Here is a 22,892-nt window from a genome sequence, read left to right as displayed (position 1 = left end):
ACTCCTCAAATCCTGGGGTTTTTCTCCACCTACCCCCTGTTAATTTTCTTGTGATTTTCTGGAGGGGCATGCTGGGTGCCTAACATACTGTGTTTTTCCTCTCCAGGGCTTCTGCATCCAGAGGCTCTAAATTTAAAACTTCTGCTTTAAGAATTCTCTACTGAACCTGGGGAACAGGATATATCAGTCTTCTTTCACCCAACCCACCCTACCCACAAGCAGGAAACACAGTCTTACCTATACTTCCTGGTTACAGGGACCCTTAGGGCAATGCGAAGTAGGGAAACAAAAAGTGCAAAATGTGTTACAGCACCAAATTCGTTTAAAGGGGTAGGGTATTTATTTCAATGTTAACATTTCAGGAGTTTGTGTGTTCAAGATGTGTTCAAGAATAAACAGAGGTTATCCCTACCCTCACCTATCCTATTTTGAGCTAGCAAAAGGTGAGTAGAGAAAAATCCACTCTCACAAAACAAAACTGAAGACTGCATAAAATAATCATACTGAAGACTGAAGTGTTCCACTGTGGAAGGAGCCAGAGAGCATCTGACATCAGCAAAGGACCTCAAAAGCAAGTAGGCTGTGTGTTAACACAAACTCAAAGCTGAGTGCAACCACAAAATTGGAAGACAATGCTCTGTGGCCCTATAAATAGAAAGAAGAGTTTCTTTTGCTAAATGAGAAGCTTTGTCGACTCTATGTACAGCCTATAGTGTAACTCTGCATCATTAATCAGACAGAGAGAGAGAGAACGCTGCCCCCTGGAATACGGAAATATTCAGTGTGCACAGAGTGTCTCACATATTTCACTCTGACATCTTACTACCATGTTTTTCAACATGGTAGTGGTTAGGTAATCCGCAAAAATTAAGTTCCTTCTTTTTAATTTATTTTTGCTTTCATCATTCTTTTTTATTTATTGCTTTTACTGTTTTCTTCCTTCCTACCTCCCTTCTTCCCCTTTATTTTTTTTTTTTATTTTTTGTTTTCTTTTTTCTTTCTCCTCTCTTTCTGACAGTGAAGAGAGATTGGATTGGTTGTTCTCAGAACAGAGTGCTGGAATTGATGCACACATCACTGGCGTCCTTGTTGGAGTGGCTGTCGCATGAATTCTTTGGAGATCCCTGGAGGAAACAGAAAGAAAGTGAAACGGTATGCTCCAAATTTTAAAAGCATAATTAGTTCTCACTTGTACATTTCAGTGTTATTGTCCTGAATTGGACTCTTTATGCCAGGTTCTGGGTAACGTGTCAGATTTAAGGGTAATTGTGGACCATCCTCACATGTCATTTCCTTGGTATTTGCACAAACAAAAATGATTATATGGTTGACTGATTGAGGTGGGAGGGGGAGGTAACTTAAAACTTGGGGAAATGCAAGTTTGACATGGAGAGATTTTTTAAAACGTGCTTTGCTCCATTTATATTCAATTGAATAGTCCTGTGAGCCTTTGTAATTTAACTTACTGCATTAGGGTATTTACCTGAATGTGCAAGGTGAATTTTATCCTTTACCATAAATCTTCGGGGATGCTATTTTTGTCTATCAAGGGTTTAAAATGGCTAATATTGCCTCCTTCTTAAATCATCTATAACCTTAAAGCTGAGAACTAGAATATATGAGAATTTGTGCCACTGTAAAAGCATCTTCCTGTCTTCCTGTGTAAATTACATATTTTCATTCTAAAGGTGAATTTATTGTTGTAGCTAGTGATAGCCTGAAAAAACCCTGCTTTCAAAGAAGGTGGTCCAGAAAATAATGATTATGAAAGTCAGGAAAAATAAGATAGAAGACAGGCACAGTTATTCTGCTTCTGATGGATAAGCTGTGACTATCAGAGTAAGTAATCAGTACATTAAAAATGAGCTAAATGATTGCAAATCAAATTTACATTTCTAGATACTCATAATTGCCTTACATTATTTTGGTGAAATGTAAGGAAATTTGTTTTCTGGTTGGTGTCATATTTCTTTTTTGTGCTCAAAAGGAAGGTATTTAGAAAAGGTGCTTTCTAACTCTAAATTGAATGATGAGATTATCAGAGGCGTGCAACTGCCCGGAGGTGTATTGAGAGTGTGAGAGAAAGGAAAAGATGGCTTTTCATTTGTGATAATAGCAACAAGAGGGATGCAGTACACCATGACCCAGGATTAAATCTCAAATAAATTTCCTGCTGTTTTCTTTGCTGTTAACTGCAGTGCACACACATCTTACCTTTACTGTTCTAATTCTTCTAGGAAAGAGAAAGCCGTAATTGTTTGCAATAAGGACTAGATATTTTAGAGATCTTCAGAGTACTTAACATGGAGTATTATTTTCTTCTAGCTGTTGTAAATATCATATATGAAGCAAAGATATATATTTTATGAATAGAACTTGTGTTTCTTAGCCAAGGAAAGTTTCTACCAGCCAAAATGGCAGATTATTTGGGTCACACAAACACCATTCTCTGAAAAACTGATGTCTGAGGGAGAATGTATTTTTAATGATAGAAAATGTGCTTTGAACTTGTAAACACATGTGCTGTTCCATCTTCTTATATGTTTGTAGTCATGTTTTCTTGTGATTGGAACTACCCAGTATATCTACTGCTTTGAGGCCAGTGTGATGTGGTGCTAAGTAATGTGAAGATGAATAAATACCAAGTGGACTATTGACTGCTCTAAAATTCTCATGAAATTTTATCTGAAGACCCTTAGGGATGAATGAGCTTTGCCATATTCATTTTCAGTGACAAGGAGAGGAAAAAGAATCCTACTTCCTATCGTCCTCTTGTTGCCATTTTTGGCACTACTCAGATACCCTGGACTATGAAGGGAATTGAACTTCTTTTCCTGACCTGTATACAATCTTGAATGGAGGGGCAACATACAGCCCTATTTCATTTGCTTACTGGCATGACCTCCTCATAGCCTTCCATTTTCACAAGCTCTGCCAGAAATCAGTCTTCAGATTTCTAATAGAAAAATAAAAAGTTATCAGAAATAGATTCAGATCCTGCCGTTTATGGAATCAATAACAGATTATCTGTGATGTTTGTGTCAGGAAGGTGATGTTGATTGACAATTTACATTTCATTGTTGGAACAACTCAGACTCAGAGAGCAGAAGTTTTGGGGGCAAGTACTTCTGTGAGTAAATGAACAGAGGAAAGGTCAGGGCTTAGGTCTGTTGACTCCCAGTCCACAGTTTGTTTTGTTATTCTTTGCTGCCTAACAAGGCTGTGGATTAAGAAGCATGCATTATTCAGTGGGAAGTATTAAAATACATCATTTTGCAATCACTGAAGAATCTCTCAAGACCAAGGTACACATCAAGATTCTCCTAGAGGATCTGATATGAAAACAGATCTTGATTTACTGGGCTTTACCACTATTTCATTGTAAGAACAGGGAATAATTATCTCTGCTGTACCAAAGAATATTAAATGCAAATAAATATGCGCTAGTGCTGTAATACAACGTTAAACTAGACTTCGCCATGTACTGGATGCTTATCAAGCGTTAGGGCACCAGTCACCAATTCAGAAGACAAGAGAACATATGCAGGATGTCTTGATGTGTAAGAATTTCCAGGCTTCAGAAAGGAGTCAAGGTCTCAGAGTAGCTCTGAAAAACATGTTAAGGATCTAAGCAAGTACAAGTTTGGTGGTTTGTGAATCCTGATGAAAATACAGTAATTAGGAGCTTGACGAATACTAATGAATATTATATAACCAAGTGTTACCTGGGTCTTAAAAATCAAAGTGGGCTGTCTCGGTGTAGGTTGTGGGAGGGACGCAGGGAAAGTGTGCTTCTGAGGTATGGCTTTCATTTGTAGCAATGATGGCATTAGCATCAGCCAAGAATCAATATGTAGACAAAGTTGCTAAAAAAAAAAAATCAGAATTGCAAAATATTATCCAAAATCAAGTCTGTATAGACTATTGAATTGTAAACAGGGGCAAGAGTTTCACTACATGATTTCATGAGGAAACCAAAGTTTAAAGAATTTATATCATCAGCTACAAGTGTTATGTAGAAGCATTAATTGTGCCCAGGGTGAGAACATGGGCTACCAGGTCAGGCTCAGTTGCACCTTGGACAGTACAATTAGCATCTCAATGGCAAACTTAAGCACACGCAAAGGTCTGCCATCAGGTCAAGAGCCTCTCATCCCCAAACTTACTTCCTGATAATGTATCTGTGTCTTGCAAGAATTTTGGTTCAAGGTCACAATGCTTGTGACAGATAATACCAAGGATTTCTCCGCATTCTGCAATAACAGACAGAAGAGTTTAATACTATTATGATTACTTGTCTAACATCAGTTTCATCTTTAGTTTGAAGATCAGATTCAGATACTCTTATAAACTGATTTTGTGCTTTTGTAAAATTTGTAATTACTTTTTATAAATGAGTGTACTATAAGATACACTTAAAAGCAAGAATATTTAGGACATTTATTCTATTTGAAACCTCAGATCAAATAATGTGCTGATATACATAGTGTGTAGAAGATACACTGATTTATTGTTTATCATATGTGGCACTACAAGCTAAATATCATTGCCCAACTAATTATGAAAAGATCCAGTCCACAGAGGGGATTTTTAGAAACTGATATTCCATTTTAGTCTATACTTTCCTGCCCTCTATTTTTATACCAAAACGATTATTTATTCTTCTAAAGACACATTTCCTTGACTTTTTGTCATATTATCATGATAGTAATATCTTGCTTTCACGTATCTAGGCCCAGTTTTAATGGGACCCATTTTTCCTTTTTGCCCCCCTTGTAATCCTACAATTCTTCTAACTTTGAGGGTACTAGGACACCTCCTCTTCTGACAAAGATAGGGCTAAAAAATAAGTGGTGATGATTTTTTAACACTTCATAAAATTAATTCTGCCAAATAAAGGGTAGCTTAATATCATGACCTGGAAGTAGTCCCCCTGAAGAAGAACCAGAGGACAATAGAATTATCTGGTCTAGTTAATCAAAAAGCAGGCACCATCCATAACATGACACCTGATACAATATGCCTTTCCCTCTGAAACTCTAAGGCCTCCAAAAGATAGTCAAGGCTAAAAAGAAAAACCTAACTAACTGAAGCAGAATGTGAACATGACAACCTGGACACTAAAGCGCCCATCCTAGATAATTAATGACGATTAACTGGGAAAAGAACTTTTGAGTCCTAAGTGGGGGATCCTATACTGGATTTTGAATTGCTCAGTTTTGTTTCTGCCACCTTGCTGAAAGATCGCTTTGGTCATGCAGTAAATGTCCTTCCGTTAGGTACCATGAAATTTGATTAAGCAAACACAATGAGGACATTTTGCAATTTGCAGGCAGAAAAGGGCTGTTTTTCAGAATACAGAATAGGACCAGGATCAGTCTGACACAGAATGATGTGGTAATAACCATCTAGGTTCTAAGTTACAATTGTAAGAATTGCACGTTGGGATATGTAATCCACGTGCCTGTTTTGATTTTTCCTAGGGAGTAAAGCAATAAGGAATTCTAAAGCTATCAGATTTCTGGGAATCAAATTTGAGAAATCCCTGTGACACAGTGCAAAAGGAAAGAAATATTAAGGTTGATTACGTTGGGTTATGCATTACTCCCTGACTGGGACTTGGGCCAAACACATATGACCAGAGTAAAACTCCATATCCATAAAAAATCTGAACTTTGGCATGATTGTTAATCATAATGGCTCCTCACCAGATGCTGTGGCATCTCCAATAGGTGGGTTGCTTTGCCATTGTTTCCCTCACTCTTCACATTTATTGACAAACAAGGAGATTTGGAAATATTTTGGATGCATTTAGAATTAAAATTGATGATGAATCATCCCAATGTATTTCTCCCTAAAAAGTGTATGACACTGTTAAAAAAAATTTTAAGTCTATTTTGGTAATTTCGACATGTTAAGTCACTTCTCAAATTGGGACAAAAATATGAAATCCTTCTAAAAGGGTGATCATTTCCATATTTTTTCTTGAATTTAAAAACATTAATTTAAAAAGAAATAGGCTTATACATAAAATATGCTTTCAAAGTAAGGTTTTAATTCCACATAGCCCTTTGATAGATTTGGAGTCACGTTTAGGTTTGAAAAATGTAGCTTGGAAATGTAAATAAGATTTGGTTTGCTCAGTCTCATACATAAACCCACTGGCTTCATTTTTCTCATGGAGAGTTCCAAGCCCTTGCTTTGTTTTATTACCATAGTTCTAAGGATTATTCAAGTGTCCATAGCAAAAAGGAAATAGACAGAAATTTCCATGGTGATGCATGGTTCTGGAGGTGTATTTAGGATTTCCCAGAGCATCTGCACATCTTCAAAGCATGGCCAAAGTCCCAATCATAAATGAAAGGTTTATATCAGATTCAGAGAATTCTTGAGCTGTTTATTTTGCTCCTATAGAATCTTTGCCAATTCTAAATAATATATCTTCCTAATACTGACTCTAGAAAAAGCTACAACATATATACATTGTAACTGCAAATCTAGTTAACATTAGTTGCCAAAGCTCTTTCCTTTTTGCTTTGCTGTTGCTGTATGATTAAGCCATAACTTGTTGTCTTATCCTTTTCCATTTGAGGATGAAGACAGTTCATAACAGAGATTCAAAGTGTACCAATTTAAAAATAGGCTTTTTTCAAAGAGAGACTTAATTTACAGTTGAGTAAGGAAATGGGGAGCATATGGAACAGAGAATAAAATGATTAAGAATAGTGTATTATTATATATTATTATTATTCTCTTCAATGAATCATTGCAATATGTTTACTTCTTTATCTAGTGAGGTACGAGTAACAATAACAGTCCCTTCCCTCGTGGAGTTTATTCATTTGTGGAGAAAGATCTGATGCATATTATATCTGCACAGAAGGAATTTAGTATGAATATATGTAAGTTTATGATGTTTTCTACCTTAAATAGAGTCACTACCTCATCTATACTTACACTGATTGATAGATGAAGGGTCTCACATTAAAACCTGTGAAAAATCATTTCAGTTCGTATCCCTTTTGTAATCTGTAACACACTAAAGTTTAAGAGTAAAGGTCCTGAATTGCAGATATAGAGCTCTTTCAAAGATTAAAAAAATGTGCTTTTATATGCAAGTTAAAATCAACAACAACAACAACAACAAAAGGCTTTGAAGGGGAGAAAAACTACATGTAAAGCTTCTCCTAAACAAATCTGAGGCAGTAGATTACTTTTTATGCACTCTCATTTGGTGGTTTCTTACTGCAGTTTATGTTGGTTACAGGATATTAGAATTGGAGAGAATAGCATGTAATCATTGACCCCAAAAGCAAAGTTATGTGTCAATCATTAGAGCACGGTTAGAACTATTATTTTTTATATTTAAGAGTAAGATCTTTCCTTATGAGTTGGAGTAACAGCATGCAAGTACAAGGTTCACAGTACAGTCTACAGCTATATTAAAGACAGCATTAACTAGAATCCAACTAATATGGTTTTTGTTTGGTGATTTAGTTTGATAATCATTCTATCCAATCTGCTTTAGAACACAACTGGAGACCATTGTGCTTTGAAATAAGCCAGTCCCAAAAGGACCAATATGTTATCTCTGATATAAGGCAACCTTCATGCAAGGTGTAAAAACAGATATATAGGTGAACAGGTACATACTTACGTTCTCATAGATGAACTGCATAATTGACAGTTGCATACCAGGAAGTGGGCATATGTTGCAGCATGCATCTCTATTTCCAAATAAAAGGAGGACTCTCAGTGTAACAGTTAAACATGCCTTGACAGTAGTATACTAGATTTTCTCTTTGTCTATACCTACAATGCTATGATGCAGTTAAATAAAAGAACTTTAAACTTCTGTCAGTAAAGGATTAAACTATTTTAGTAACTTTGGGAGTGGAAGGGGGATGAAGAGGGAGGCAGAGAGAGGAGCAAAAGGGGGAATCTCTATGCCTACAAAACTGTATCATGGCAAACAATAACAACAACAACAACAAAACTAAAACATAAGACAAAAACAAGGTATTAGATCACTCCATCTCCTGACCATATTTTTTTCCTTACTATATTTTCCTTCTCTCTACTGCCTCAGTCCCACATGGTTATGATTTTTATACAAGAGGAAAAGAGTCTTGGGATATCCATATCTGAGCCCTGTTCTAAACCATGGTTTCAGGACAAAACCAAGCTTCAGGTCATGGTTCTTCGAGGTTGACTAGAGACAAAGGCCTGCTCAAGACAGTAAGATTCGTCAAATTTTTTTATATTAAGAAAAAAAATGTAATTAAAATATATGGATAACCATGTGACCCTGGACATATTCATTGTATCGTTTTTGGTCTGAACTCTTATATACAGTTTGCAAACACTATATGATATCACACTGAAGCCATATTGCAAAACCTGAGTTGTGACTGTGTTTCACCTGACAGATTTCTTTCAGTGCATGGCAGCATTATCCTTTGTCAATCTCACAGCTTGAAATTCTTATGAGGAGTAGAGTGAAAGGTTTGCAGCTGGATAAATAAGAGGAGCATGGGTTTTGTGAATTAGTGAAATCATTACGTTTTAAAATGTCATATGAAATAACCCAACCACTGTTATAAGTTTGCGCCCTACATGTATGACACCTTTCCTTATTACCTGGCATTTGACTTACTCAATTTAACAATTAATTTAATACAACTCTTGTTTTTCTTTTTTTTTTTTTCTATTTTATCAGTGCTGACAGTCTATAAGTTCTCAAAAGTGGGAACCATGTTTCCTTTCTTTTATATATTATGGAATCTAAAATGATGACTTGATTTGACACAAGGTATTGTTCAGCACTTCATTTGTTTGTATCATCTTAATAATTTAACAGAATATCCTGACAGCAATAGAGAGGGAAAGTAAAACTTTTTTTCCCACTTCAGTTGCTTTATTCCTTTCAGCATTACATGCCACTGGAAATGGATCATTTCATTATAGACACTGAGTGCATACCTCTATACAGGGAAGTAGAGTCAGGGAGACAATGTGTGATAAAAGGAATAGGTGGTAGTTTATTCTGCAAATAGTAGAAAATGAGAGTTTCCATGTCAGTGCAGAAAGTACAGTGACTTTTTTTTCTGGTGATTTGTGCACTGGTTTCTGATTTAGAAAGCTGACAACACTTAAAATAAAAAATCCATATTCAAGTAATTCATGTATATAAGATAAAGAGAAGCATTCACATATACTTGAGGGGAATGCAATTTGGAAAATGAGTGATATGTGCAAAGGAACACAAGGTTTTCAGACCAAATGTTGATTCTATCTCTGCTTCTGTCATCAACTTTTTGTGTAACTCTGGATGCATCCCTTGCTTTCTCTGGGTCTCAGTTATATTGTATCAATGAAAGAGTAAATACAAATCAATGACAGGTTAACAAATGCATAATAAATACTAACGAAATTTAGTCTTTATTTAAAATGCTTTATCATCTCTTCTAGCAGATGAAGCAAGTTATAAGATGCACTGAGTAGTTATTCTTGTCAACATTATGCTTATCAATGAAAACACCATGCTGTACAGATGTCCACTACATATGTGCTGACAAACTTGTTGAATGCTGCCTGAAAGGCTCTAGTGTAACATGTAAGGAGGATTTGGAGCTGCCTGCAACATGGCGGGTATTTTCCCTCTGTGGTATTGTGCTCCTTTTGGCTTAGATCTGCAATGATTGCCAAGACTGAGTTGAGGAAGTCGGCTTGGGAAAATGTTTGCTTGCCCCCCTTTGAAGGTCCTGGATACTCTTTTCTAATTTTGTGCCATTAGTATGTTAGCTTAAGTCCACTTTTCAAATATCAGTGGTTTTGAGCTTAAAAAATGGTTTTGAATTAAAAACAGCTTACCTAAGGGAGATCAGGCAACAACAGGAACAAGTCTGTGCCAACTAGGAAAACAACTTAAGACCATGAGTCTTGGGTTGTACATGGAATCAACATAGTTAAGTTGTGGTATGAGGACTTTTTCTCAAGTGTGGAGTGACAAAATACTAGAAAGAATTTCTCAATGTATTTTTTAATTTTTGTCAAGAATTAGGCTGTGTGTTGAATAAAATTTTCCATGAGGCTGATTGTCATAACTCAAGGTAACCTTAGGAGTAATCTAGTCTACAGAATGAGGAAACGAAAACTGAGGCTCAGAGGTGGAAGGAACATTCATTGGGTCACACCCTTAAACAGTGATAAGACCAAGAGCAGACACACGTAGTCCTGTATTTCTGACTAGTGTTAATTTCCCAATACTCTGTCGTCTTTGGTCTAGTTTAAGGAGTTAGCAAGTAAAACACAACAGTTTTGTGATAAGGATTGTGTTAGAAAAATAGAAAAATATTGGTAAATGACAACCTCAACATCACTGGGCTAATATCTGGTAACATCTGACCCAATTCCTATTCAAGAAATACAATAAAAATGATTAAAAATTTAAAAGTGCTTTAATATATTCACTCTTTTACTACAATCTGCTTTTTGCTAGCTAGATTTGTGGGGATATTTATGATGAGTCGGTGGCCCTTCTCAGTCATTGAACTGTATCATTGTGGACTGTTACTTGCATGCCCTCACATTTCTCCCTCATTCAGGTGGTGCTTGACAGTTATGATTCCACTTCCACACACAACAAACTAGCATCCTGGATTATAACTTTTCCAATTTGTAGGGTTCTATCTGGGTTTTCTTGTCTAGCCTACATGGAAAACTGACTTGCATTCTGGGGCTCTAGGAATACCATTCAAGTACTCATCATCTTCTCAGATATTTCCTTTATTTTGTTACCCTCTTACAAAGACAAATGATTTTTTCACAGAAACATTTTAACATAATTTTCTTTCTCAGTTCATCTGAAAGAATATATTGAATAATTGTCTGTGTCTATCACCATGCTTGTTAATGATAGGGACAAGGTGAAGAAAATAAGTTAGCTATTTTGGGGGTCAAGCCCCATCTCCTTGGAATTTACTTGAGAAATTTTGCATAATTTTAACAACATACTCTAGGAGAAGTTATTGCTATTGTTAAGTTATTTATTCATTTATTTTAAAAGCAGAGTTAGAAAATGGAGAAAGGCAGAGAGAGAGGACAGAGATAGAGATACAGAGAAAGATCTATCCAATTGTTAATTTTCAAAATGGCTACAATGACCCAGGTAGAGCAAGCCAGATATAGAGACTTGGAAATCCATCCAAGTCTGCCAGGTGGGCTACAGGGTTCCAAGCACTTGGGCTATGTTTTGTTTCCTAGACACGTTAGTAGCTAGCTAGATTCAAAGTGAAGCATCTAGAACTCCAACCAGTATCCGTATAGGTTGCTGGTATTGCAGGCAGCAGTTTAATCTACTGTACCACTGGCCAATTGCTGGAGTAGTTGTTTTTTATTTTATTCATTTTATAAAGGATGCAAGCAAGAGGGAGGGGAAGAGGAGTGGGGAGGAGGATAAAGAGAAAATAAAATAGAATCAGCTAGTTCAAGATCTGCAACTGGAGCTGGCATTTGAACTTATGCCATATACTGATTTAGACTCTGGAAATGATTTTTAGGTACTCATCCTCTTATTGATTATCTTTCTCACTTTGCTAATTTCTTTTAATAAAAATATCTTTAAAGATCTGTTATACACTTTTTCAGTAGAAGAAGTCTATATGAGAAACATCTTGCTAAAGGGATGAACTTGAACTAAATTTGTGTAGGGGTTTGGCTGCCTTCACTCTAATCTTTCCTGTCCTTTGCTGGCCTTTGTAGAATCCTTTGTCAGCACTTAGGCAGTAATCTGGAAGTAATCAGGTAACCTTATTCTATATCCAACCTAAACCTACCCTCTTTGTTACTTCTCCTCTTTCTACCAGAAAAAAAAGTATCTTGGTATATCTGTTTATTTCATTGGTTGCACTTTATTGAACTTATACTTACTTATTTTCATTTTCTTTGAAAAGGAGAGAGGAGAGTTTTCTATCTACCAGTATATTCCACTAAATGGCTTAATAGCTTTGGTTGGGCCAAACCAAAGTCAGGAGGTTCAAACTCAATCTGTGCTTCTCAGATCTGTGATTTTTGTCTGGGTCACCCCACGTAGGTGACAGGAACCCATATGATTAAGTCTTTCTATCAGGATGTGTGGGAAGGTGGATCACAATCAGGGTCATGTGGACTTGAATCTGGCACTTGCAAAGGGAATGCAAGTGTCTTATTGCTGTGCCACATGTTTGTCCTACTCCAATTCCGTTAAGTTAAACGGAGCCCATGTGATGGATTCACTATAGTTAATGGTCTCATGTGTAACCCCCTCTTGTAGTATTTTCGCTTTATTAGGAAGTTGCCGGAAATCCAGTTTTTTTTTTTTTAATTGAATCTGTATGGGACATTTCAGGCAAGTTGGTAAGCTTGAGGAAAGGCTTGTTGAGAAGATCAAAGAGAGGTGGGGTACACAATTGGTGTCCCTAATGCACCCTACATAGGAAGTTATCACCATCCTAGCCAAGGTATGTGCAAGATAGTTTTGTGTAGAAATTAATCTGCCTCCGAGGACCACTTATGCTGATGGCCCTCTGGGTCTTGCTTCACATGTACTCACTAATTACTGAAACAAGTTGTCATCACAAAAACTCCCTAGAAAAGATCACTGAGTGAATAAAGACAGCTTTGACCCTTCAGCTATGTTGTGAGATTGACTAGTTACTGTGGGATTTTTCTGGGACAGTTCATCAGAATTAAGATCTGCTTGTGACCAGGGAGTAGCTTGTGAACACTGCTACTGATATTCCTATATTGTCTCGCCCTGCCAAAAGATTATTGAGTCAAAAATGTCAGATAGCTAAGCAAGTTCCACTCATTTGACTTTACTATCACCATCAGCTAGGTGTACCCTCCCCATATTCTTCTTCAACAGTAATCAACGTCTAGTGTCTCAGTATCTATCTGCTAGAATTTGCCAGCTATCTGTGACAATTTTATGTTGCATTTGATCATTGGTTTTCTATATTCTTTCAGGTATGAATAAAGCTATCCATCCAGATTTCTTACTGCTTCCTCAGGAGACTCCACTGTTTTGAATAAGGAGTTCAGCCACTACTGAAGAGAATGGTAGGTACTCAGATATGGTCTTGACTTATTTTTTGGCATGATTCCTAAAACAATTTTCTTGCATCCCCTGGGCATTGCACAGATACTAAGAAAGTCACCTAATCATCTACTGTGGATGACAAAGAAACGAAATATTGTTATAGCTCTAGGTGAATCATGGCAATTGTCAGATAAGTATGTACTTGGTCTTGACTGGTCAACCTCATGTTAGGTATCTAGTTGGGTGATATGAACTTCTAAGACAATGTGTAATTTTTGGTTTCTTTGTATATCCAAGTAATAGCCGAGATATGCAATTAATGCAAAGAGATTGTTTTGATTCTTGACACCACTTTTAAGAATCATGAGCAAAATGACTGCACAAAACTTACACTGGAGATAAACACTGTATCTCTAAGTTGTACCGTTAACCAGGAAGTCAGGGTGCTGCTAACTCAAGTCCAGGAAAACATATGCTGTAGCTGTGAATGTAATATATAGACTTATATATATAAAGCTGATACTATGTTAAAAACCACATAGGCTTCTGCTGATATAATTAGAATTAAAGTTAAATTAGAATTATAATCAGAATTAGAAACAGAGTTAGAGTCAAATTAGAGTTAAAAGCTCGATGGAAGTGGAAAAGAAAAAAAAAACAAGGCCTGTTTAAATTGTATCAGTAATTATACTGATATATGTATATATGTATAATTATACACATATATGTAAGTGCTTTCTAAAAGTTCAGGAAAAAATAGAACTGAAATAATTTTGTTTTGCTACAAAAGAAATTTTAAGTTCACTCATAGCTTTTAAGAACATGCATTTTCCATGAACTTGAGGACAATTTCTTATATGCCTGAATTTCAAAAATTTGCACAAAAACTACCATATTATTCAATTCCATTTTCACATTTTCTTGTATAAAGCTACTCTATCATGGATCACAAAAACAAGGGAAAATTATGACAAGCAGAATTTTAAAATGTTTGTTTTACTGTAAAAAGTTTTGGAATCCAGACATACAAGAAGAGATCGAAATAAAAAGAGGAGCCTTCACAGGCAGTGGCAAGTACAATCATTTTCAAAAATAATCATTGGTTGGCTCAGATATAGTAATATATTTCTGATGGAGGTATTAACAGATGAAGGTGCTGGTTAAAACTAACCTGGGGGTACTCAAATAAAATTATATTTATTCATATTCATGAGAAGGACTAATCAAAATGTAATCTTGAAAGACAGAAAAAGAGCAATACTCAAACCAGTACTACTAACTCAAACCCTAATCAAGGGACAGGCTATATTAACTGTCATGTAAATTATAAGGGTGAAATTTGAATATTTGAAATAAATTCCCTAGCGTTTGCAATGTTAACCATATCATGGATCCTTTTTAATTACTGAAATGTGAATGATTCATTTTTTTGTCTGTTGTATTCAATATTTAACATTTCACATTTGAAATTATTTTCCACAAGGAGACTTTCTGAAGTTTTTGAAAACTTTCATGGCCTCTTAGGATTTTCTACACAATCTTTTTGCTCTTCAAAACAGTATTCTATAGGTTTTGAATAATCTGGTGTGGAGAAAATGATCCTAAAGTGTAAATAAAACGCAGGTAACTGTGTAGGAAAACAAGACTGCTAAACACAAGGACCAGAAGTGATATGTAACTGAGCTGAAAGGCAAAGAATGAAAAAAAAAATGGGTCTGGTTACACATGCTCAAGAAATTCCAAGTTTGCGTGGGGTTTGGACATTCCCAGGGAAAGTTTCTGGTCTACATCTTTACAAGCATGTGTAGAAGATTCCTACCCTAATGTTGCTACATAGGGCATAAAGGTAATGATTCTTAAAACACAACATTTTGGTTCCAGCCATCAAGTAAAAAATATTTTTTTCTGATTTTTTTTTTTTCTTGAAGGAAGACCTTTTAGTTTCTAAAAATCACACCACATTAAGTAGACTCATACACCCCAAATCATAGCTCACCCTGGGGTAAGGCCCTGCGGACTGATTTACATTTTCCACTCTACCCTTTTCCTTTTTACCAGACAATGTAAGACTGGTTTACTCCTCCACTTTCACAGCCTATTAATCCTGTAGAGCAACAGATAGGGCCCACTTTCAAAACGAAATTTATAAGACAAGGACAGAAAAAAGTGAAAAGGGCCAGAAGGATTTGATTATCTTGGACATTAATTTATTTTATGTAGGCTTGGAAGAGCATAACTTTTCTTTAAAGAAAAAAAAAAATCTCTCTTCAGGTCCAAATGCTCATGTCTGATCTAAAAGACAAGGTGAAGATTCAACAAAGCTGAGGAAAATCCCCAGAGCCGTGTCAGCGCTGAGAATAGGAAATTCATGCAGTTTTACCACTGTAACATAACGTGTGATCTTCTCATCATTTCTACAAAGTGAAAATATTTGAACTTTAATGTATAAAAATGGAGCACTCTCAAACGGTATGTTGTCTTCTAAGAAAAGAGTTTGGCTAAATACATGTAGAGTGATAAAACAGCATATGGAGATACCTAAGATGTTTGACTCCATGTAATTCTTAGCTGTTTTCTAAGTGATTTATAGCACTTATCAAAAGTAATACTTGCACTAGTGTTTAACCAGGTATAAATACATAAGGTTCTGAGAGTCGGTATGGATTACAAGTTAAACAATTCTCAACAAAATAGAGCTTTTTCTTCTAATTGTTTACGATCTTCTATATAGGAGATGTAAAAGGACTTCACATTATATTGCAACTCTGATTGTTGTTCTCAATAAACTTAGTTAAATCTTACGCATTCCTGAGCAATTTGGAGGTAGAGAATTATAACAGTGACTAAAGTTCCATCTGCTGCTAAGGAGCTTCACGATTTAGTGGGATACGTAAGAAAATAAAGCATGTTTCTAATACAAAGTCCTATGAGAGTTCACTGTTACGATCACAGAAAAGCAAGGGATAATGAAAACCTTTATGAGGGAGGTAGAATTTTTTTTTTTTTTGATAGTGGCTGAAGTGGGGTAGGTTGAGGTAGGTAGGGGTGCGGAGGTAGACAAGGTTTCAACCAGAAAACATGGAATAAAATCTTTTAAGGTGTGCGGAGATCAAGAACACAGGCAGTGGAGATAAGAAAGCAAAGCCAATGACTGCCAGAATTCTAGTTTGGCCATGCATTGGACTTTATGGTGTTGTCCTAATAAATCAAGGAATCAAGACTTGAATGCTCTCAGATTGGGTCTTATGTGAAACTTGTTAAAATGTAAATCCTTTGACTACATCCTTAGCATAATTACAGTTTAGTCCATCTGAGAATAAGCATTGAGCCCAAGGACCGTATGTTAAGAATCTAAGAAAAAAAGCAAAGAAGAAAAATACACATCTGTAAATCAAGTGCCTAAGTGAAAGACCATAGGGAGTGAAAGCTATGTGAAAATTACCTAGTTTTTTTTTTTTTATGGGTGATAAAGGCAAGAAAGTACATACCAGCTAAAGTACCCATTGATTTCAGTACAGATTTGAGTAGCCTCTGGTGGCACCCACATCCAATATCAACTCTGGTGTGCTGTGTTTCAGAGTGTGAAATAATTCCAAATGAGAATATACAATAGTACTGCAGAAACCGCACATGATAAAAAATACACACATTTCCAAATTTTTTTCCCTTAGAGCAAAAATCTAATTCAACTTTCCACGAATTTTTTTGAAGTGATCTTTGGTAAAGAAAGGTCTTTGTAAAGACTAGCCAGTTGGTTATTATTCACTTATGTTTTGAGCCTGAGTGAAAATCCTGCCGTCTCCATGTAATTAAAAGAGTACTCTCAGAGTAGAGGACAAATGAGCACTGTCTGCAGAAGAGGAAATAGATTTTAGATCTCAGCAGAGACATTTAGACTTAGCTAAATGAAAGAACTTCCTGGCGAAATGGCAATGCTTACAATAACTACATTGTCTGTCCTCACATATATGTTTTCTCCTTTCCTGAAGTTGACCTACAGGGGGTTTGTAGATGACGTCAAACTTAAGTGGGGAGCCTGATTGGATGTGACACCCAGACAGAGCACCTCTCACGTTGTTATTTTGTTTGTTTGTTTTGTTTTTTTAATATCGCTTCTCGGCCTTTTGGCTAAGATCAAGTGTAATATTATGGAACATTCAGTAGGGAAGAACTAGTAAGTTTCCCAAGAGAATTAACCAGGCATTAACTTTCCAAAGTATTGGCTGTCTGTCCTTTATTCCAAATGCACTTCCTGAACAGGTTTCCCATAAATGTTTTAAGCTATTTGCTTTTGGAAATTTTCAAAAATTATAAAAATATTCCTACAGTTGTCCATGTGTGCTGATTAAGAATAAAGAAGAAATCATTCCACTATCTTCTATCCAGTACCAATCACTTTTGTTTCATAATAATACATTTGCCTCCCATATACACTCATATACCTATTGAGCCCCGCATCATTTGCTGTCACTTGTAGCACTCAGTCTTCTTTTTATTTTTTAAGATTTATTTATTTGTATTGCAAAGTCAGATATACAGAGAGCAGGAGACACAGAGAAGATCTTCCATCCTCTGCTGGTTCACTCCCCAAGTGGTTGCAATGGCCCAAGCTGTGCTAATCCAAAGCCAAGAGCCTCTTCCTGGTCTCCCATGCGGGTTCAGGATCCCAAGGCTTTGGATCATCTTCGAATGCTTTCCTAGGCTACAAGCATGGAGCTGGATGGGAAGGAGGGTTGCTGGGATTAGAACCAGCATCCATATGAGATCACAGCACATACAAGGTGAGGACTTTAGCTGCTAGGCTACAGCGCCAGACCCTCAGTCTTCTTTTTCTTGACTGACTATAATGTACACCTAACCAGAATTTTAAAATAAAGTTAGTTTTTGAGAATTTTTGTTTATGACTGGAGATTATGAGAGATTTCTATTTGAAGGGCTCCATTCCTCACAATAGTGTCTCTACTTGCCACAAGTACTTAAAAAAACCACAATGAGCAATTAAGTGATATAGTAATCAAATATTTTAATCATTTATTTTATTTTATTAAACGCAGATAATCACCTTTGTGGGAGAGGTCTTAAAGTTTTAATCAGTTAGTATCTTCATTCATAGTAACAACTTGCTCAGAGAAAATCTCAAAATGATACACAACACTGTGACATTCATTTGAACTTCACCTGAGTAATCAACAAAAAATCCCAATGTCACTGCAAAATAAGTTTAAGGCAAGTAAAACTCATTTAACTTCAGGTTTGGTTGAACAGACATATTACTAAATAGATGTAACAAATTTCCACCAAATTTCCATATGAAACAATTTTGTAGAGCTCTGAAAATTTGGCATGCTAAATTCATGCCGTCATTCTCTTTTTTTATTTCTCTCTTTTTTTTCCCCCTTCCCCATAGAAGTTAGTGCTTTTGAAGAGAAACTGACTCCTGTAGCAAGGAAACAAATTGTTCAAGGATTATAGCATGTTCCCCCAAAGGAATGTCTCATTTAAAATCAAAGTGTATTTCATTGCTTGCTATAATATGGTTTATTTTGGGGGAAAGAATGGTTTCAAAGAACAGTTATACATATGCTGCAAAAACATGTGTCCTTGAGCTTTTGCTCCTCTAACTGTTAGATAAGGGAATATTTATGGTTATTTAAACACAGTAGATTAAAGCTTTCCCATGCTGGACAACACCGTCATTCATCCCAAGTAACTTTTCCTCAGAGAAAAATAATGTTATCTAAACGAAGGGAAGCAACATCAACTTTGGCAGGAGGAAGCCAGAAAAATCTTACACTTGCTCTTAGCCAAAAGGCTGAGAGGCAATAGACAGAAAAATGTTAGGGGAAATGCTCCTAAATGGTTACCAGCTACCGTATAGAGATGAGAAAGCATGAAGGTGTGCTCTAGAGGGAATGGCCACCAGGAAAATATACACTTCAGCAGGGGCGTCTTGGTATAAAGTTCACTTCACTTTAGGGCGGTATGTTTTCACAGTTTTGGTGACTTCCTTTTGTGTGCTTGTTAAGGACATTGCACATTACTTGGGATTACACATTTTACACTACATGTTTTTTTTTTCTTTTTTTTTTTGCTTTAGATTGTAAGATTCAAGAAAACAAAAATCATGTGCCTTTTTCAGCTGTCTAGATTCTGAAATGATTATTAGAAAATTGTAGAAGCTGAGCAAAGAAGTGATGAATAAATACTTAACGAACCACAAACATGGCTATAGATGCCCCAGTGGATACAGGGAAATATGTCTCAGGCCGTAATTTCCAGGAGGTTCTAACAGGGTTATGGTGAAGCCGTCGCAGCACAGTGGTGTAAAGAAGACGTAGACACAAATTATGCCACAGGGCAGAGAATGTTAGGTTCTTTTACAGAGGTATAAATGGGGTTCATAAAAAGGGATTAAGCATAAGAGTGTTAACTACAAAATGTCACATGAAGAACAGGAAATTTGAACTGACACAAATATTAAGGAAATTGATAGGTTTGATAAGCAGAGAAGAAGATATTCCAGGGGTAGAAATAGCAATATAAACAAATATTGTTTGTAATGAAAGAAAAAAATGAGTGTTTGAGTAGTGGGAATTCATGCTGATTGTAGTGCTGGGCATACTGGTGAAATAGTGGGAAGAAAGCTCTAAAGAGGAGCTTTCTCTCTCTCTTTTTTTATTTCATTTATGACACAGTTTCATAGGCTCTGGGATTCCCCCAACCCCTCCCCATGCCCTCCCTCTGGTGGATTCCTCCACCTTGTTGCAGTATTACAGTTCAAATCCAGTCAAGATTCTTTCTTTGCAAGCATGTATTATGCATAGAGTCCAGCATCTTATTGTCCAGACAAATTCAACAGTTTCTTGGGGAGATCATCTCTGGTCTGAAAGCAGAGCCGGCAGAATATCATCCCTACCAGTTAAAAGCTACAACATAACATCAACAACAATTTATACAACATTATAGAGTTAATTGACATGGTATTGCTTGACCAATATGTTAGAAAATGCAAGTTCTTAACCACATCCTGTGACTACTTCATTGACATTTCAATTTTAGTTTATATACAACCAACTGCTATACACCTTAAAATGGCTATAGGGTACTATTCAGCTGTCTCGTGTCTATTTTCATTTTTGTATTTAGCAGTTTACAGTGTTGAGCTTTCTTATTAAATGCAACTCAGTGACTATCTACCTTATGATTTGTGAGAAGTAGTGAGCAATTCATTCTTTTTTTAAAAGAACTCATCTTTTTTTTCTAAGATTTATTTATTTTTATTGGAAAGGCAGATATACAGAGAGGAGGAGAGACAGAGAGGAAGATCTTCCATCCTCTGCTGTTCACTCCCCAAGTGGCTGCAACGGCTGGAGCTGAGCCAATCCAAAGCCAGGAGCCTCTTCTAGGTCTTCCACGCGGGTGCAGGGTCCCAAAGCTTTGGGCCATCCTCGACTGCTTTCCCTGGCCACAGGCAGGGAGCTGGATAGGAAACAGGGATGCTGGGATTAGAACTGGTGCCCACATGGAATCCTGGTGTGTTCAAGGTGAGGACTTTGACTGCTATGCTATCACCCTGGGCCCGAAAGAACTCATCTTAAGGAAAAGCATGACAGTATTGTGTGGAAGGGAGTATGCAAGTAACCAATCAAGTGATGAATAAGAAGGGCTTCATTTAGAGTGCAAGGCAAATAAACAAAATAGTTAAAAATCATGAAGTTGTAGACAATAATATGTCATTATAGCTAATATTTATTGATTCATTACTGTGTACTAGATAATATCTAACCACAGTAAGATACATTGATCCAGTTAATTCACATTGATCATGTAGGTTGTGTAGCAAGACTATTCTCACTTTACCAATAACAAAACAAAGGAACAGAGGGGTTTTGTGGTATACGCAGGCTCATATTACTACTAATTGCAGGAGCAATAATTTATAATTGGATCTTTTTGATTCTTAGACATACATTAGTTCTCCAATGGTATGCTACATCTTCCTTGGGAGCCTGTTTAAAAGTGAATGATAAGTAAGAGAGAGCCAATACTTACAAAACTTTGAAACATGCTTCTTCAGAAAAAAGAATTATAATAAAAGTAAACAAATTCAATATAACATATCAGAAACCTGTGGGATACATCAAAAGCAATATTGAGAGGGAATTTTATAGCCTTAAGTGCTTGCATTTCAAAACAGAAATATCTCAAAAGATTGACTGACGAACCTCAAAGAGAGAAAAACAAGAAAAAAAAACCCTCAAAGCAGAAGGTGAGAAATAATAAGGAACAAAGCAGAAATAAACGAAAGTGAAACTTTAAAAAGCACAAATTATCAGCCAATAGAAAATGCGTGTTTTTTTGAAAAGATGAACAAAATTGATAAAAAACTGTCAGTCAGACTAATAGAAAAGAGGAAACAACTAAAATAAATAAAAAATAGAGGTTAAAAAGGAGACACTACATTCAATAATACTGAAATACAATTATAAGAAAGGATCATAACAAACTATATACTAATAAACTGGAAAACCTGAAGTGGATAAATTCCTGGAAACATATAAGCCTACTATGTCAACATGACACAGACAATCCCAACAGCTCCATAGGAAGCAACTAGGTTGAGAGTGTATTGAAAGATATTTCTTCAAGGACAATTCCTGATAACCTTGCTACTGAATTCTACAAAGCTTTTAAAAATGAGCTAACGCTAATGCTTTTCATAATTCCAAGATACTAAACAGACTGGAACTCTACTAAACTTTCTTTATGAGATCAGCATTACTTTGATATCAAAACCAAAGGCAGGACACAAAAACTGCAGAACTCTATACGTAAATCTATTTTATATAGAGAGAATGAAAAAAAAAACGCAAAAACTAAAATAACAAAGAAACAGTAGCTAGTTCTCTCAAATTAGCATGTGAAGACACAGGAAAAAGTTTGTGGTCTGAAATCCAGGAAAGGAACCTTCACCAGAAACTGCATCAGCTGCTTCTTTGATCTTGGATCACTAAACCTCCAGAATCATTAAAGGAAAAAAAAAATACATTTCTGGGCCATGGCACAGTAGCCTAGTGGCTAACGTCCTCACCTTTCTTGCTCCTGGATCCCATATGGGCACCAGTTCGTGTCCCAGAGGCACCATTTCCCATCCAGCTCCCTGCTTGTGGCCTGGGAAAGCAGTCGAGGATGGCCCAAAGCTTTGGGACCCTGCACCTGTGGGATGTCCAGAAGTTCCTGGATCCTGGCTTCAGATCGGCATAGCATCGGCTGTTGTGCTCCCTTGGGGAGTGAATCATCGGACAGAAAATCTTCCTCTCTGCCTCTCCTCCTCTCTGTATATCTGATTTTCCAACAAAAATAAATTAATCTTTAAAAAAATGTTTCTGTTATGTTAGACAAAAATAAAAAAAGTAAATAGCTATAAAAGAAGTTTGTAATGAAATATAGTGAGGAAGGATGATATTTAAAATTAATAACTTACTTGCTAAAATGACTTCATTCACCAAATACTGAGAACTTTGTGTCTTATACATTTCTTGACACTGATATATAGTATGTATTGAAACATACACACATGGTTGCTCTTTAGAACTATTTTTTAAATATATTTTTAGTTTGAATTTTAAATTGTGAGGTACAATTTTGTATAGACTGGGATTCCCCCCAAACTCACACCCCCGTCAGATTTTTCCCATTTTGCTACAATGGTGTAGTCCTTCATAAGGAATCATAATTCTATCAGTCTCTTAATTAAGTGTACCCCGACATTGTTGGTACAGACAATGTTAGAGAGTCCAGCATCCCATTG

At 36.2% G+C, this 22,892-nt stretch overlaps 1 protein-coding gene across 4 annotated transcripts in view; it reads left to right on the top strand.

Moving 5' to 3' along the window:
• Positions 1-321: 321 nt before the first annotated feature.
• GPR174 (G protein-coupled receptor 174) overlaps positions 322-22,892 on the top strand; it is a 30,143-nt gene continuing 7,572 nt past the window's right edge. Inside the window, exons 1-4 of one of the 4 annotated variants that reach the window (XM_041000160.1) lie at positions 322-853; positions 1,019-1,152; positions 13,009-13,101; positions 15,353-15,550. The gene's annotated coding sequence lies outside the window, so the exon portion shown is untranslated. Of the gene's footprint in view, positions 854-932; positions 1,153-8,034; positions 8,239-13,008; positions 13,102-15,352; positions 15,551-22,892 lie in introns of those variants that run through there. The other 3 variants (XM_041000159.1, XM_041000161.1, XM_041000163.1) reach the window with 3 other exon arrangements.

This window comes from Ochotona curzoniae, unplaced genomic scaffold (genome assembly GCF_017591425.1).
Source record: "Ochotona curzoniae isolate NIBS_2020 unplaced genomic scaffold, NIBS_Ocur_1.0 scaffold_1852, whole genome shotgun sequence".
Classification (NCBI taxonomy): Eukaryota; Metazoa; Chordata; class Mammalia; order Lagomorpha; family Ochotonidae; genus Ochotona; species Ochotona curzoniae.
Note: the sequence above shows the minus strand (reverse complement) of the source record. Positions and strands in the feature narration are given on the sequence as shown.